The sequence below is a fragment of the Gavialis gangeticus genome, unplaced genomic scaffold (genome assembly GCF_001723915.1).
Source record: "Gavialis gangeticus isolate Ggan-Ray unplaced genomic scaffold, GavGan_comp1, whole genome shotgun sequence".
In the NCBI taxonomy this organism is placed as follows: domain Eukaryota; kingdom Metazoa; phylum Chordata; order Crocodylia; family Gavialidae; genus Gavialis; species Gavialis gangeticus.
The window spans coordinates 87209051-87218193 of NW_017729024.1; the positions used below are offsets into that span (position 1 = coordinate 87209051).

Below are 9143 nucleotides of genomic sequence, written 5' to 3' on the forward strand. Positions count from 1 at the left end.
CCCAACAAGAGTAGCTTTCTTCCCTTCATGCTGTCTGAGAGGTACAAAGGAGATGAAGCTATTGGTTAGGATTTGTCCCACTGATGAGAAGATCAGTGATAGATAAGTGTTATCATTCATTACTGATCTTCTCAGGAATGCTGTTAGCTGCTTCTGAGGTTCAGAGAACGTGGGCATGTCTACACATGATATTAACACTATGCAATAAACTCTGCCACAGTTTGCACTGGAGTTTTTTGCTCCTGGGTGCAGCATTTACACATGCACCCAGGACTGCAACACATTCAGCTGGGGCTATGCCACCCCGGCTCACAGGGAACCTGGGGGGTCAGCCTCCCAGCCCAGAGCTGCTCCAACCCAGCTCAATGTGCTGTGGAGAGGCTGGCTGAGGTACAAGGGTGCTACAGTGCAGGGCTAGCCAGCCCTGGTCATCAGCCCCAGTCATTATCCACACACGTGTTGCGGAAGAGTAAATAACCCTGCTATAGGATAGGTATTGGTTGTAGACATATTGATCTAAGGACATAGGCAGACAAGGTTCTTTGGGTAAATCAGATATACCTGTGTCAGGCAGTACTATCCTATGGCAGAGTTAATTAATTTACTCTGGCCTTATAGCGCCACATGTATCACAGTGATGTTTTACTCTGGAGCTAATTAGGCAACACTGCAGTAAGCATCTTGTGTAGATGCACCCCCATATTTGGGGTGTGGGGCAAAGCCTTTTAGCATAGAGTAATCAACAAGAGATGGACACGACATAAATAATAGTAGAAATAACAATAAAGACAACATTTGACTTGAAATTATATGTTTTGTTCACAAAGATTTAGCTGGTTAGATTTCCTCTACCTGTGTTAGATTAGCTCTAAGTGGCCTTCAGAGGCTGAAGTTTTATAACTCTTTTTAAATTCTACTCTAAATTTTGACAGACAACAAAGATAAATGACCAATCTCTCCAACAATTTTTTTTTTTTTGCTGAAAATCATTTTCACACCAACATATGTCCTTGAGATGTAATAGCAAACGTTTATTACAATGGAGTCACAGAGTGAGCAGACAGCCAGTGTCTTACAAGCTTTCCTAATATATAAAAAAATACAGCATATTGGGCTGAATTTGTCACAAGTGTAAATCTACTGAGGTCACTGGAATTATACTTGGGATGAGTTTAGCAACTATCTTTAAATATAAAACAGATATCTCCCTTAGGATGTACTGCCCTGTATTTCCGTTATTTTTTCTCATATACATTGGCACATAAGTCTTTCATAATTCAGCAGCACCAATGAAGACCTGATGACATCTTTTCACTCCTACTTCCCTCCCTGACCCCACATATCCAATGAAACTCAATAATCAACAAAATCACCACTTACCTATAACTAAAGAACACTAGAGTCCAGAGCTCCCACGTATAGACTATGGTTATTTAATTGGGGACTCTGAAGTTGTTTACAGCAGCAACATAATTCGTAGTGAGCCAAATCTGTTTGAAACCCACAGCGTGACTAGCCTTCCAGATGTACTAATATGCTATATTTGTAAAGTGATAACATGATCTGTGGTCTGAGAGCAAAGACGTGCATGACAAATTATCTATACAGCATGACTCAGCAGTGTGAGATACAGCAGTGTTAACAGGACAGACTCTTATTTGCGCTATGAAGAGAGTGATAAAGCTGATGTTATTGGGACCTATAACCTAGGATTATTTAAACCAAATACTGGGTGTATAGTTTCCACTACTATCAGTGCTTGAAATTCAATATTTTTGTTGGTTATTATAATGTAAACAGTGTCTATGGACCAGAAGCACATTGTTTCCATAGAAAAGAAAGAGACATAGAAAACCTTTTAAAAATTTAAGACAACTTGCAATCATCTCTCTATGTGAATTCATAGTGCCTTTATAAGTTTTACTAAACTGTAGTGAAAAACCATTTTGCTATGATTCTGGTTACAAAGTTATTTCAGAATGGTTGGTCTGAAAAAAAGCTTCTTTTTGCTAACAAAGCAAAAGATTTTGATTAAAGCCTTTCTAGTTCATATCTAAAGAGACTGAATGGTAAATTACAAAAGAGGGACAACCAAAATACAATCACTGAATTGTGGATTTCAGCATGAATAAGTTCAGATTCAAGTTCCTAGAATTAGATCCACTCTTAGGCTAGGTACAGACATTACACTTACCACATGGTAAGCATGCAGAAAGCACTCTAGGGCCATAACCAAACAGATGTTCACTGCACATAGAGCACCTTAAAAATGGCAGATCCTGATATAAGATAACCCTGGATGAATGTGGTATCAGACTAAAGCACTTTAGTTTAGTGCACTTTATTGAATGTCTGTACCAGATCCCATTGCAACTCAAGTTAGGTTGCAGTCCCACAGCATCCCAGGGTCCCATCACAGAGCAGTGTGGTAGCTTCATCTAGTACATGAGTGGATGGGTGGTGGCAGCAGTGCTCACCCCCAGGGCTCCACAGCTTCACAAAAACAAGGGCTGCAGCCAGCCCCTGTCCTGATCAGCTGGTGAGCTCAGAGCTCACTGCTCACATGGAGCTTCAAGCTCAGAGCTCTCTGCATATAAACAGCACAGCCAAGTGGGGGGGGAGGGGGCATACCCCTCTTGCCTCATTCTTGGATCTGCTATTGTGACTGCCAGAGTTGCTCTGTTGGTGTGGCTACTATAGCCACCACATTGGCATAGTTCTGGAAACTGGGGACTGAACACCACCATTGCTCATCCCCCAACCTCCTTGTATGCTACCAAATTCAGGGTCTTCAGTAACCGCTATCCACTAAAATAGGCAGCAAGGCAAAAACAGAGTGAGTGGCAGCAGCAGTCACCCCCTGGGTTCTGGAACTGTACTAACACAGCAGCAGCTCTAGAAGCTGTGTCAACAAGCTACCACCCCATTGCCAGAGGTGGATCATCTGGCCCAGGAGAAGTGGGCCAAATGACCTAGACATCCCTGGACTAGATGAGGCCCCTTCCAATGCTATAATTCTAGCAATGAGGAGTAAAAGGCTATGCCTATATTTTGAGTAGAGCATTCCAGTTGGGCTGTTCCTGAGCTCACCAAACCCACTGTTTGCACATAAATTCTCCAAACCTGGAAGTATGCCAGTTATAAGGCTTCTTGCACTACGGCCTGTGTAAGTTGAGGTCAGTCACACCCAGTTCACTAAGCAGGGCCAATTGAGCCCCAGCCCCCTCCCCCTGATTGCTTCTGGTGCTCCTTTCAAGGAATTCCTGCAGCACCTTGGCCCTGATGTGCAACATACTGGCTTCAGTCCTTGAGTAGCTCCTGCCTCTGTGACTTCCCTGGTTCCTGCCCTAGTACCTCTGACCACATAGCCAGCCCTTTGGACATTGGGCTCCAGTTTGACCTAAGCTCACTTTCTGATCTATGATTCCTGTAAACCCTCTGGTGTGCTGTTTGAACTCCAGTTTGTCCGCAGCTAACCTGACCCTGGTTAGTCCCCTGGCTTGGTGCTTGGCTCCTGACTTCTGAACCTCTGGCTTGTAAATCAGATCTGCCTTTTGTTGCTCCAAACTGTGGCTGACCTCTGCAACGTCCGGTCCACCCCAGCTCTAGCCACTAAGCATGGCATCCCTGTGGGCTTTAACACCTATGAAGGCTCTCTGAGGCATCTCTTTGCACACACTCTCATGAGCTCAGTTTTTGAGGGTACTTGAGAATAGCGGCTGAGGACAATCATAGAACAGCCTCACTAGCTGACTTTCAGATTTGGACTGGCTATATGAGCACCAGCTGATGAGGTGTGCGTGGAGATGATCTAGCTGGGACTCACTGCCACTGATGTAGACCTGCCACAGAAGACTAAAGAACTAACTCAGCAATTGGAGGAAGAGATAACTGTAATAGAAAGAGAGGTTGTGAAGCAGACAAGAGCCCACCAGCAGCCCAATATCTCTTCCTGTGAATTTGTATGGTACTTTGCAGAATGTGTTCCCAAACTTCACCTTTGATCACAATGAAATAGTTTTTAATTATTATAAACAACAAATTACCACCACTCTGATTTGTCTCCAAGGCAATGAGCTCCTATGCATCCAGCTGTTGATCTTACCTTAGCATTGGGAAAGGTGGGAAATCTTGTGCTATTTATGTTTCAGCTAAATAAGTATTGAACTGGGCCTCATCGGTAGACTGCTGCCACTTTAGTTGGTATCATCTTCCTGGCTCCAACAAATGATGTATATAAAAGTTGTGTAATTTGGGGAAAAGGAGTGAGCCTCCAGAAGGAGGAGAAGCTAGAAATGGAGGAACAGGCACCCAGTACAATGCTCCAAGGATTTGGATTATTTCAGTAAACTATAAGAAACGACTGTTGACATTGATAAATGATAATGCCCAGATTTTTTTATAGCATTTTTCATCCCTAGATCTCAAAGCATTTTACAAAGGAGATCAGTATTATTATCCCTATTTTTACAGATGAGGAAATTGGTTGTTTAAATCATCAACCCACCTGTATTGGCACTGAATCAATAAATTCCAGAAATTTTGGCAATTAATAATCCAAGGTGAACTTTTAATATCTGAAAGACTGTCGACTAAGGATTTAGTACCCAAAGTTGTTTAAAAAAATAACTTCTACAGGAATGTCTAGTTGCTTCCCTACCTTCACAGATCCAGTTAAGCCATCCAAAATTAAGCCACAGCTCAAGGGAGTTTTTAAAAAAAATGCATTCATACAGACAGCCTCCAGTCACTAGCTCTGAATACACTCTGCTGACCTACTGCTATAACAAACACAATACAAGTTAACAATTAATGGTTCACAGAAAAAGGAACAATCCAGCCACTGAGTAAACAATGTCAAATACTAGCCCCCTGGACAAAACAATCCCTACTTCCATATCCCTCATCTGTTCAGACATGAATAAATTCCTGAAAATATTCTGTTTTCTGGCAATCTCTAGAAAACCACAGGCATGAAGAGTAAGTCCCTGAATAAGATGAGGTCCAGAATCTCTCAGTGGGGCTCTACCACTGCTAGAAATAGGCTACTAGTCTAGATGCAGCTCTCATATATTACTACCTGATTAAAACAGGTTTATGAGTCCCAATAGTTAAAACACCAAAGAATATCAGTGCCCTTCTACACCAGAATTCTCATTGCTGCTACCAGCAGTGGAGATGCTTTAATGGGAGACTTCTCTAAAGCGATTTGCTTTTTATGGGAAGCCCTTTAGTGATCCCTTTCCCACAAATATTTACCAGAAGCTTTTCCTGTAAAAAGACAGACACAGGATCAGGCTGCAGAAAGAACTAGCTGCATAGATTTTCTACTTCTTAAGCAAAATGTGCAGTCCTGACCCAAGAAGAATTTTGACTTATTGCTGTATATTCACAACAGTCCAGTGGCCTTCAAGAGCTACCTTAAACAAGCTTAGGTACTGGAATGACATTACAGTGTTCATGTCCCAAAACAAGTCACGCCAACAAAACTGATTTTTTCTTAAAAAAAAAAAAAAAAGGTATGCCCTTCTTGATCCTGTGGGTCAACCCTTCCTTATATAGACCTGTGGGTGAGGGAAAGATCCCACAATGAATTCTTGGCTGAGCTCCAGCTCTAGGACAGCTGCTCTAAAATGCATTTGGAGCATGTCTGCAAAAGCGTATGCAGACCAGATCTATTACTGAGATCATTAAAAAAAAAAATCACACCCTCTAGCTGAGAAAGCTATGCTAACCAAACCCTTACATGGATGTGCCTATGCTTACAGAAGAGCGCTTCTGTAGGCTTAGCTCAGGGGCAGGCAATTATTTTAGGCAGAGGGTCGCTTCCCAAGTTTTGGCAAGCTGTCAAGGGCCTCATGCATAGCCCTGCCCATTGACAGGTGCCCCTCCCCTCCTGTCACCATCTTGGGACAGGAAGTCCCACTCCCTAAACCCTGACCTTTGCCACCAGAAGTCCCTCCCCTTGCCCTCGAAAGTACTCCTTTCAGCAAGGGGTTTTGCCATCTCAGAACCAGAAAAATACCAAATTATATTCTAAAAAGCAAGCATCTAAAACATTCATTAAATTTCAAAAAATATGTTAGCCCTGGTTTACATGTGTTTATGTAGTGTACATAGAGTCGATTGCATAATCGCTTAAAATGAAGTCTTATGCTTGTATATTGTGGAGGGGTGGGTATAGGTTTGTGGGGGGTTGTGGGTACATGGGATGAGGCAGCATGTGGATGTGTGTGTGGATATGTGAGGAGTGTGTGGATATGGGGTTTGTGGGGGAATGTGTGGGGAGGGTGGCTGAGATGTGTGAGGGGGTGTGGGTGTGGGGGTCTGTGTGTATGGCAGTGCGAGGAAGGTGTGGATGCATGTATATGGTGAGCTGTGAGTGTGGGATTCACCCTACAAACACACTCTGCCCCTGCCTGCACACACACATATACATACTACTCCTGCCTGCACATACACACACACACACACACTGCCCCTGGGCATACACACTGCTGGGCTCCTGCCTCCTGCTGCCAGCTCCCCCTGGGTCCTACTGCCCCTGGCTCCTGTTGTCTTTGAAAGGCAATCAGGAGCAGATAAATATTTTCTAATTTTTTTACGGGTCCTGCAGACCAGATAGAATGGCCTGGCGGGCTGGATCCAGCCCACAGGCCAAATTTGGCCACCCCTGGCTTAGCTCATCCCTTCCAGTGTGAGGGTAGTTTTAAGTAATAAACTATGCTATGCTATGACTACTAGGGGGCTCTGTTATACTTGCATAACTGTCTGGGCAAAGCCCCATTTTGTATAGACGGCAGAGTAGATTTGCACCTCATAGACTGACTAAATCAAAGATTATAGCATAAGTTTTTGTAAAAATCATTTTGTATAGACAACCTTTAGCAACCCCAGCTCCCAAAGAGTTCACAGGGTGTGGACACACCTACATGTGAAGCCATTGCAAAAGGGGAGATGAGTCTCTTACACCCAAGAGCAGAGAACCAAGAATACATTAACAGCTAGGTCTAGACAAACTGGGAATGATACAAATGTAAGCAAAACAGCTGCAACATTTACACAGCTTCATCCAGAGTTAAAGCTGGAGCAGTTTTGTTAAAGGCGTATCATTCCCAGCTTGTCCACATGTAAGTGTGAAAATGTAACTGTTGCTGCCACTCAGCTGTTACCCTTTTGAAATGGATCCAAATGTAAGTGTCCACACGCTCAGAATAAACAATTCAAAGGGGGTCACAAGAGAAGCAAAGAGTAAGTTGTTTGCAATGACATTTAAAATGTCTTGGAGGTAAATTTGGCTTATTGAAAATATTCTTTAGGAGATGCCCTACCTGTAATGTGCATTTGCTATAGTCTGTAAATCACCAACCAAAAACCTGCTGAGAGTTCCTGCAGGGTTTTGCCAATGCTTTAAAGAAGAAGAATAGCATTTTAATAGATATTTCTGCAAGACACTGCAGACTTTGCAAATCTTTTTGTTCAGAGAACAGTGCTGTGACTGCACAAGTCCTATCCAGGAGTTTGCTAACAAAATTATAAGGAACCCATAGTCAGCACTATACAAATAAATGCTAATACCAGCTGACTGGTCTTCCATATGAAAGATACATACAGATGTAAATCTGAAGTAAAGCCCCATACTCACCTCAGGGCCCTTCTAGAATTGCTTCCAGTTGCATCTGATTTTACATGATTCACTTCACTCAGTCTCTAAGCTGAATATTGGGCATGTTACCTATCAATTGATCTCTTTTTAGACTTCATTGTGTAACAAATCAAACATGCAAAAGGCCATTGTGGCACGTAATAGAATTAAGATTTATTTATGTTGCATCTCACTTGCTAATAACTGCTGCTTGAAAGAGGAAGGCACATTGGTGGGAGATAAACTCAGCTGACAACTTCATAATGAACTCATAAAATTGAGTGAAAAGCAGAGAGCCCTCGATGGAGATCAAGGCAGTGAAACAGCAAAACTTCCTTCCAGGAGTGCGTAACTTCATGAAGGCCAAATGCACTGGCATGAAGGATGTTCTCTAAATAAGATTAAAGTTGGAGGAGAAACAGGATAGAGGGCAAAACTCAGCTTTCTCTCACACTACATTTTCCTATCAAGACCACAGGAATGCTATAGAAGAGTAAACAGATCATTGGCCTTTCTAGTGCAACATTCCACCAGTGGCAGACGGTTCAGCCATTAGGTTTATGGGAGAGATATGCTTTGTCAAGCCTGAAGAGAGCACATTCCAACATAGATTCCCAGAAGTGATCACTTTATGCCCCGTAGCATTCCACTTTAACAAACTATAGAAATTCGAAGAAATTACTCTACTCTGAACCGTCTAAGAAGCAAGACACAGATATAACCAGAGACTGATGTCATTACATCCTTCTTGCTGACCTGCTTTTTTGCAAAAACACAGAAGTGCTTGTACTTAACAATAAAATAAACAGTGCCATCTACTGACTAAATAATATTAATAACAAATTCACATATATATCAGTATTATAGCCTCTTCTGCCTTTAACAATATTGTTGCACCATGATGAAAGCATGTATCCACTTTCTCTCTCTCTTTTCCCACCCCCTTTCCCTCTCTGTCACACACATCCTTAAACATACATCCTCTTTTCCACTACACATGGAGTTATGCAATTGGGATACATAATGCCCTGTATATAGATGAAAGCTTCTATGTGCAATAGTTGTACATATCTTGTATACAAGTGTTTGCTTTTCTATTAGCAGTCTGTTTTGTCAGAAGCATTCTGGGTGGGTCACAAATGGGGAATGAGCAGTCATAAGATGAAAAAATATGTGAATTCTTGCTATTCTTTAATCCATAAGTGATTTCATTTTTTTTTTCAATTGTTGGGTTAATGTTACTGAGCTGAAAAACCTCCCTTTAATGAGTCCTTGATATTCAAAAAGCCTATCTGTTGCCTTTTGATAGGTCCAGCATTCTTTTCTGTGGGTACACATAGACATGCCAAGAATAATCTATGTTTAGAAGTCTTCGTCACAACAAAAGATAAGGGAAGATAAAGGAAGGATCAGCTTTTGCAGGTCCTAAGAGGCAAGGACAATAAATTCAAACTTGATGCAGTCAAGGAGTGGAGCCACTGAGGAGTTCAAAGAGATG

The 9143-nt window shown here is 42.2% G+C and overlaps 1 protein-coding gene across 1 annotated transcript in view; it reads right to left on the reverse strand.

The window, feature by feature from the left end:
* The window catches only part of LRRC2 (leucine rich repeat containing 2), a 159572-nt gene extending 158095 nt beyond the window's left edge, over positions 1-1477 (reverse strand). The window contains exon 1 of the mRNA XM_019517322.1: positions 1381-1477. The gene's annotated coding sequence lies outside the window, so the exon portion shown is untranslated. The remainder of the gene's footprint in view (positions 1-1380) is intronic.
* Positions 1478-9143: the final 7666 nt, after the last annotated feature.